General features: G+C 42.3%; 1 pseudogene; it reads right to left on the bottom strand.

The window, feature by feature from the left end:
- Positions 1–5,478: 5,478 nt before the first annotated feature.
- On the bottom strand, positions 5,479–5,596 carry LOC134971312 (5S ribosomal RNA; annotated as a pseudogene).
- Positions 5,597–8,568: the final 2,972 nt, after the last annotated feature.

Raw genomic sequence — 8,568 nt, 5'->3', positions numbered from 1 at the left:
CTGAGAGAGAGAGAGAGAGAGAGAAAGAGAGATATACTTACCATCTCCCCGCTGGCAGTCAGGCTCCTCGTTCAGGTCCCTCGGTGCAGGCAGGTGAGAAGGAGGAGGAGGGAGGGGGAGCAGGGAGCCGCAGCAGCGCTATGTCATTGGTGGTAAGCGCCGCTGCAGCATCCCCCTCTCCTTCCGTATTGGCTGCCCGGCGCTGCTGTGGATGCTGGGATGGTGGAACCGCATCCCAGCATCCACAGCAGCGCCGGGCAGCCAATAGAGAAGGAGAGGGGGATGCTGCAGCGGCGCTTACTACCAATGAAATAGTGCTGCTGCGGCTCCTGTCCCCCTCCCTCCTCCTCCTTCTCCGCTGCCCGGCGCAGCTGCAGACTTCTCCCTTCACAGCGCGGCGGCGCACGGCGCAGACTTAGAGGCGGCATGTAATGAGTCAATTTGACTCATTACATGCCGCTGGCCGTGCGCCCTCAGGGCAACTGCGCTGTGTGCCAAGCCCCCTTGGCACACACGTAGTTACGGCCCTGCTGGAGCCCACTGAAGGGATGTGACCAACCATTGAGTAGGTGTGGTCATCAACAGGAGGAGTGTGGCCAACCCACAAAGGACACAACATATTATGCATTCTCAGGGCCGGATTCAATTATAAGCATGGGTCCCGGCACCTGCGAGAGCCCACCAGCAGCTATTGCTGCCGACTGGCGTGGAAAGTTCATTTCAGCTCGCTACCCCCTTTTGGACGCCCAAGACCGGTTTGGGCATCCAAGGAACTTTTTACGCTCGTGCCCATTGGTTTACTCGGGTTTAGGTTTTTTGCACGCCCAAACCTGAATCTAATGGGCGCAATCATCATAATATGTTTGGACAACTGAATATTGCCCTGCGATCTACCGTCACTTTAGACGGGAGATCGGGTGCGAATAAACAATTGAATTCTGTCCTCAGTATCCTAGGCACAGCAATGTGTCAAACTTAGTTTAATAAATTTCATCTGTATCCCCTTTAGCCTAATAATAATCAGTGACAGCATTTGTAGAATAATAATATTAATCTGTGTCACCTTTAGGGGTCTATTTATGGAGCAATGAAAAGTGATAACAGGGCTTTTCACTGCTTCATTCCATTCATAGAAGGGGTTACCGTGGAGAAATCACTGTAGCTATAGCTTCCCAATACAGTAGTATGGGGAGAGTGAAAACTCTGCTTTCCATTTCGCTTCTCAGGATGGCATACTGTATCTGTGTTGAGCTGTTGTTAATTGATGAGAAAGGTGTTTCAGCACAGGTGAGGGCAGTCATACTTTAAGAGGGAAGTCCAGGAGCAAAGCATTTTGTCCCTCCTGAAATGGGCCATGTTGGGACGTACAGATGTGGCCAGATACACTGTTGCTGTGTATAGCAGTATGTCCTCACCCTGCAGCATTGCGACATAGCGTTCCCTCCCATATGCTGCTGTGGCCACCGGCTTCCCCATGTAAGTCTATGTGCCTGCAGAAGCGCGTGTATGCACGCTCCCATGACTACACGCCACGCTATAGCACAGCACTTGTGATGTGATCGCATTGCGGGTAACAACAATAAAGGACACATCTGTATGAGGCATTGCACATAGACTTCCATAAGGTTTTAGTATAATGCAGGCAGGAACACACTGGTGTATGCAGGGCAGTAGAGAGCTTGGCTGTGCCCAGGTACTTTTCTGGGGTTGTGGCCTAATCACAGGAGGCGTGGTCATGCACTCATAGGATAAAAAATATATATTTTAAGGGCCTCCTTGGCCACACCGCAGCCCAGCACACAGTAGCGTGTGCTGGGCTGAGGAGAAAACCTGCAGCTGCTGCTGCCAGGTAAGGGGGGGGGGGGGAGATCTGGGCCCCCCACTGGGCTCCTCCATCAGTCCTGGGCCCGGGATAAATAGTACCCTCTTCCCCCTCTCTTGGCGCCACTGGCTGTATGGTGTGTCTGAGCACCACAGGAGAGCAATAGCACAGTGCTGAGAGTTTTGCACAGGAACGCTGAATACACTCAGAGAGTGACAGGCAGAAAAATTCAGCAGACAGAGCCACTGCCCAGGAACCAGGAACTACTGTAGTTGTACTAGGGTGTTCAGAGTGCTAATAGGCTGGAAAGATCATGTGGAATATCGAGGTCTGGAGATTGGAGTAGAATGATCATGTGATGAGAGGCAACATGGCAGTGCCTGAGCCACGCTGTATCTCAGGAAATGCTGTCACCCGGAATCCATGTATTGAAGGACATGTGAAATCGGGGCTGTGGAGATATGCCAAGAAAAAAAGTGACAGTGCCAGGGGAGGTAAGTGGGTGGGGAGAACTGCAATGTGACATCACCTTTGCCAACAGCAGTACCAGACTTTTGGGTTCGGCTGTCCCACTGCTTATTTGCGTCTCATGACTGCTAATGCAACAATGTTTATAAATCTTGTCCATTTTTTGCAATGTTTTGTACTGTAAATCACTTTTTTCCCCTCTTTTTTTGCATATACAGTTCCTTTTATTGTTCTTTGTAAAAGTTTTGCTACATCTGGCAAAGATATTTGAACTTCACACCATTCCTGAATTGAAAACCAAGTTCTATTTATGAAAATACTTACCAGGAGAAACTCTAAGAGGCTTTATGAGCTGTTAGAGCAATGGTTGAACAAGAAGTGAGAAATGAGCAACGTACCATCCGATTACAGCAAGGACACCAGAGAGTCCGAGATTCCAGCGAGGAGGCAGGAAAAAGAGAAATCACTGATTGGGGGCTCATTACCCAAAAGTCAAACCAAGGAACTTTTGTTTCTGGAGAAACCAGATGTGGACCCCATGTTGCAAGCTATGAAGCCGTAGTGGAATCGTGTGCAGAGTTCATCAAGAGTAAACTAGTCGTGGCAAGAATAATGGTGACTATGAGAGATGGTCCAGTTCCACCGAGAATCTTGAACCTAGAAGGGATGATCCTACACCTGAACGTGCAGCAGAGAAGAGTGATTTCTCTAGACCCCATGGACCTCTTGTGCAATATGTATTGACCCCTACCACCAGTGGGAAACACTGAGCAAATGGAACCGATCCTCGTACCCTATACCACCTCAACCAGAACCAGTACAATAGTTACCAGCAAGTGCAGAACAAGTGGTGCCAGAAGAGAACATAAATGACCCCCCTGTCAGAAGGTCAGAAAGAAGTACAAAAGGATTACCTTCTCTTAGATATCGGTGAGAAGACAGAAGAGAAATTTACCAAATCCAAAGGTTATTTGTGAGAAATATTCTGTATTGTTTAAAATCTTACAAAACATGTTGTGCTACATAAAGAAAGAATTCTTGAGATGACTGTTTGATGTAAGAAAGGGCAAGTCAAGAGTTGCGTCCAAAATGCCATGGTTTATGTTTAGGCCTAGTTTAGGGAGAGCCTCCAGTTGCGTGAGGACATACATATTTCTAGTGGAGAGTAATGTGGCACAATGGAAAATTATGTGTGTGTGCCCCTTTAACATTTGTTTGCAGAGTCCGCAGCAGTGCAGATAAAACACTGGCACATCAAGAGTTAAGCACAGACCCTGATCTGATCACGTGGTCTTGATGCCGCTCGTGGATTGGACAAGGTAGACTGGGAGCAGAGGAGCCTTGTGGGAATGAGAAGGCGGAGTCGAGGAGAAGTTTGGAGAGGTGCTGGACAAGCTGAGTGAGGAGTGGAGCGGAGATGAGTAACAGATGCAAACCGCATGGTCACGCTGGGTGATGAGAGCTGCGCTGCAGAGCAGGAGTAGCAGGGTGCAGGGAGCCTGGTGAGCGAGTGTTAAATGTCCAGACCAGACACCGCCAGGCTTAGTGAAAGGAGCAGACGCAGCGGCCATCTTGCACAGGGAGAAACTGCTGAAACAGGTCCAGATTGTGAACACCTCTAATGCAAAGTCCTGAATGAGTACACTGAAACTGATATTACCACGAACCGCAGGCAAATTAAAACTCAGGCCCATTATCCCATTTATTACATGCTGTGCAGTACCAAGTGTGCAGACAGCATAGCGCCATACCCTGCAATTTAAACTGTGTTGGGAAATAGCAAAGACAAATACCTCATGTTTAAAGCACTGTTGGGAAACAAGAGAAATAAGAGTTATTTATGCAAGTGGAAGGGAGTTACTTTATCTGGAGACAGATACTGAGTTTATTTGTCCAGGAAACCCTTATTACCAAGTAAGCTACATTTGTTCAGAGACACTACTATTCCTTCACTAACTACATCTTCTTTTCAAATAAAACTGAGATACAGTGACAGTATTACAACCCAGGATTACTTATATATCTGTGTGCCATTTCCCCTATTGCAATTTTGTGGCACTACAGAATTGTACAAGAGCTCCAACGTTATTTGCCGGTCCATATCATTACACCTTGGCTAGATAAAGCTAGAAATTTAGTAATTGTTGTTGAAAAGTGTGTCTTTCATTACTCTTCTCATTACCACATTATAGATTGTGATTATAATATTGTTTAGACAAACAAGAAAGAAAAAGACCCTTGTCTGGCATACTGATTACATGAAAAAAAAAATTTGTTGAAGAAAAGGATTTTTGTAGGTATTAAAACGTAACTTTTATTATAGATATCTTAAAAAACAGTACTCCCTGAAAGTATGTTAGGAGTGAAAATAATTTAAATTACTTATATAATAATTCTATAACATAAAGAAGGTTTTTTATAATTATATTATGGCTATATGCCTAATATGCAACAGGAATAATTATAAAGTCCTATACAGGTTGAGTATCCCTTATCCAAAATGCTTGGGACCAGAGGTATTTTGGATATCGGATTTTTCCGTATTTTGGAATAATTGCATACCATAATGAGATATCATGGTGATGGGACCTAAATCTAAGCACAGAATGCAATTATGTTACATATATACCTTATACACACAGCCTGAAGGTAATTTTAGCCAATATTTTTTATAACTTTGTGCACTAAACAAAGTGTGTCTACATTCACACAATTCATTTATGTTTCATATACACCTTATACACACAGCCTGAAGGTCATTTAATACAGTATTTTTAATAACTTTGTGTATTAATCAAAGTTTGTGTACATTGAGCCATCAAAAAACAAAGGTTTCACTATCTCACTCTCACTCAAAAAAGTCCGTATTTCGGAATATTCCGTATTTCGGAATATATGGATATGGGATACTCAACCTGTACTTTGTGTACGCCGCCCTCTATTGACAGTCTTGTATTATCGTGGTTATCTTTATTACATACTCAATATCAATGAACTATCCACATCAAAGGTCAATACCAGTCGACTTATCCACATATAAAAAATGAAACCAGAGTGATATGTAAATAAAGAAGAATTTTTTTATTCAAGGTTTTTGGAGACACCTTGATTTTATGGAAAGCATGGTAGGTATAGAAAAAATTAAATGTGTGAATCTGCTTTCAGCGTTAGACTGGATTTGGATCCAGAACTTACTACACCGGGTATTCTCAAGTGGTCCCCCTCCTGATACTTGCCTGGCCCAACACTTTATCGCTTCCAAGATCGGACGAGATTGGGCAATTTAAGTGTGGTTTGGTAGTAAATTGTATTTTGTATCCCCTCCGGAATCGTTGATGAGAGTTCACAAATATAGAGGAAATTATATGAGAGAATATTGCAAAAAATTATAGATCTTAGCGATAGTAAGATGGATCTGCTGTTGGTGTTAGACAGCTGTACCTGTCAGTTGAAAAACTGCCCCAGGAATTGTTATTGTTGTGCTGAATCACCAATGAGAGTCCTGAAATACCAGAAGAAAGAGAAAAATACATATGGGGCACACAGTATTGGTTAAATTGTGTACTTGTTTCTTCTGTTGATAATTATGTTCACATACAACAATGCATTTGTGAAAGTTCAAAGCAGCCAGGGTAGAGCAATTGTAAGAGAAAAACAGCTGAGAATAAGAAAAAGAACCTTTTGTTTTATGCTCTGACACAAGGGCTGCAATATTCCATAATTCTGAACTAAATTGTTCACATATACCAGAAAAGGAAAGAGTTTATCAGTATATGTTGTAGTAGATATAGTAGAATATTGTTTATAACAGCCAAAATAGAACAATTGTTTAGTTAAATGGCTAAAAATGAGAAAAAAACATTTTTGTCCTAATAGAGAGGCTGCTATTGAAAATAAGAAAAAACCTTTTTTGTCCTAATAGAGAGGCTGCTATATTGCTGAATTGTGCTATATTGCTGAATTGTTCAAGTATAGCAGGATGTTTAAAGAGATTTTGGGCAGCTGAAGTAGAACGGTTATTTGTCAAACAGAAAGATAGTTAGTATCCATAAGAGAATATAAGTGATACCCTCTAGTATTTTTTTAAACACATTGCTGTTGTATTATAAAGTATATCTCTTCTGTCTTTGTAAGAAAACAATATAGTGAATAGAATTTATAAATGTTGGTTTTGATGAACATACTTACATAAAAACTTTTTATCATCCTCCTAATCAGTGCAGAAACACGCTTTCTTGTTTTCCTACCAATGTGATTATAATATGCCAATATCTATGATTCAATTGATTGTCTTTTGCATTTTTGAATGATCCATTGTGATGTGAACCATATCAAATTTATCATCTTTTGATGCCCAATTCTTCTTGTGATTATTTAATATTTTATGCCAATTAACCAATCATCATCCTCAATCCAGAGTTCATTGCGGCTCAATAAAAAGACATCCTGTTGGAATTGTTGACTCACTCTTGTTTCTTATCAATCTATCTTACCTCTTTGAGCAATGTACTACAGAACAAGGGGCCTAATTCAAACCTGATCGCTGGACTGCTAAAATTGTTGTCCTGCGATCAGATAGTTGCCGACCAAGGGGAGTGTATATTTGCTGTGCAAGTGTGCGATCGCATGTGTATGGCAAGCTTCTAAAAATCCCTTCGCACCTCACTCAACAGTGAATGGTTTTTACCGCTGTGTGCAGTTTGTGTGCAGCCCAGGCCTTACTCCTACAGTGCAATCAGAACGGGCTGATCGGGCCCGAAGCTGATGTCACACACCCTCCCTGAAAATGCATGGGCACGCCTGCGTTTTTCCTGACGCTCCCAGAAAATGGTTAGTTACCACCCACAAATAGCCTCCTCCTGTCAATCAGCATTTGAATAGTTGTTTGCCGACACGCGTGTGCATTGCGGTGCATATGCATACGCAGTTAATCGTTGATTACCCGCTGTGCGAAAATGCACAGCAGCGATCAGGTCTGAATCACCACCAAGGTACGGGTAGAACATTTCAGGGGAAAGGTCTGTCACATAGCCACCCAACACCTGTGATACCTCTCTCAACCACTTAGATATACCTGCCAACCCCGGGGTGTTACATAAGATGGCGTGTATACTACTGTTCTCATCTGGCATTAAGATGGTGCATATATTACTGTTCTCTCCTGGCTAATGGTGGTCATTCCGAGTTGATCGCAGCAGCAATTTTGTTAGCAGTTGGGCAAAACCATGTGCACTGCAGGAGGGGCAGATATAACGTGCAGAGAGAGTTAGATTTGGGTGGGGTGTATTAAAACTGAAATTTAAATTGCAGTGTAAAAATAAAGCAGCCAGTATTTACCCTGCACAGAAACAAAATAACCCACCCAATTCTAACTGTCTCTGCAAATGTTATATCTGCCCCCCCTGCAGTGCACATGGTTTTGCTCAATTGCTAACAAACTTGCTGCTGCGATCAACTCAGAATTACCCCCAATACTGGAGCAGATTCTACCAGTTTTGTGCTTTGCCTTGATTTCTGCATTTTTTCAGCATTGTAAATGTCTAAATTCTGTCTCATGACTTCTAGAATTGCTTCTGGTAATATAACTCTCTTTGTTGCCTGGCACCTTTTGTTTGTCTTTTTAGCAGAGACAGATCTGTTTCATTTCCACGTTATTCTCTATCCTCTCATTGTGAAGTGATTGCAATAATGACTCGGGAAGCTAACTTCTAATTACATATCTATGTTCTTCTTAACAGTGTGCTTTGCTCAAAGTATTCCGATGCAACATAATGTCAGAGGCACAGAACGTGCAAAGATTATTATTATCCATGACCTGGATTGCACTGCAGCATTTTTGGATGGACGCAGTCACACATAACACCAATGCAATCATTTTTTTTTTACCTAAAATGGCAATTTGGAACAATTTAATAGTAGTTCTCTAAAGGTGCATTAACATTTCCTTAATAGCAAGGTGAAATGAGCACAAATGCCAGGTAACCTACAGGACCTCAATGCCTACTTTTATTAGTATAACTTACAAGAGGTTTCTTACAGTATCTCAGTGATAATAGTTCTGTGTCAGTTCTGCTAATAAAAAAGCTTTTTATATAATCCTAATAGTCCCTACCATTAAGTCTTTATTTTTACTATATGTGGTACTGATTCATGTGTGACTTTTTATTACATTGCTTGCAGTGCGCAATAGAATATGTTCTTCTGACAATGTGACATATGGGTTTGCAAGATGAGTTTGTGAAAAGTATAGTAAAAGACCCAGGGTTGGACTGGCCCAC

The sequence above is a fragment of the Pseudophryne corroboree genome, chromosome 11 (genome assembly GCF_028390025.1).
Source record: "Pseudophryne corroboree isolate aPseCor3 chromosome 11, aPseCor3.hap2, whole genome shotgun sequence".
Taxonomy (NCBI): Eukaryota; Metazoa; Chordata; class Amphibia; order Anura; family Myobatrachidae; genus Pseudophryne; species Pseudophryne corroboree.
Note: the sequence above shows the minus strand (reverse complement) of the source record. Positions and strands in the feature narration are given on the sequence as shown.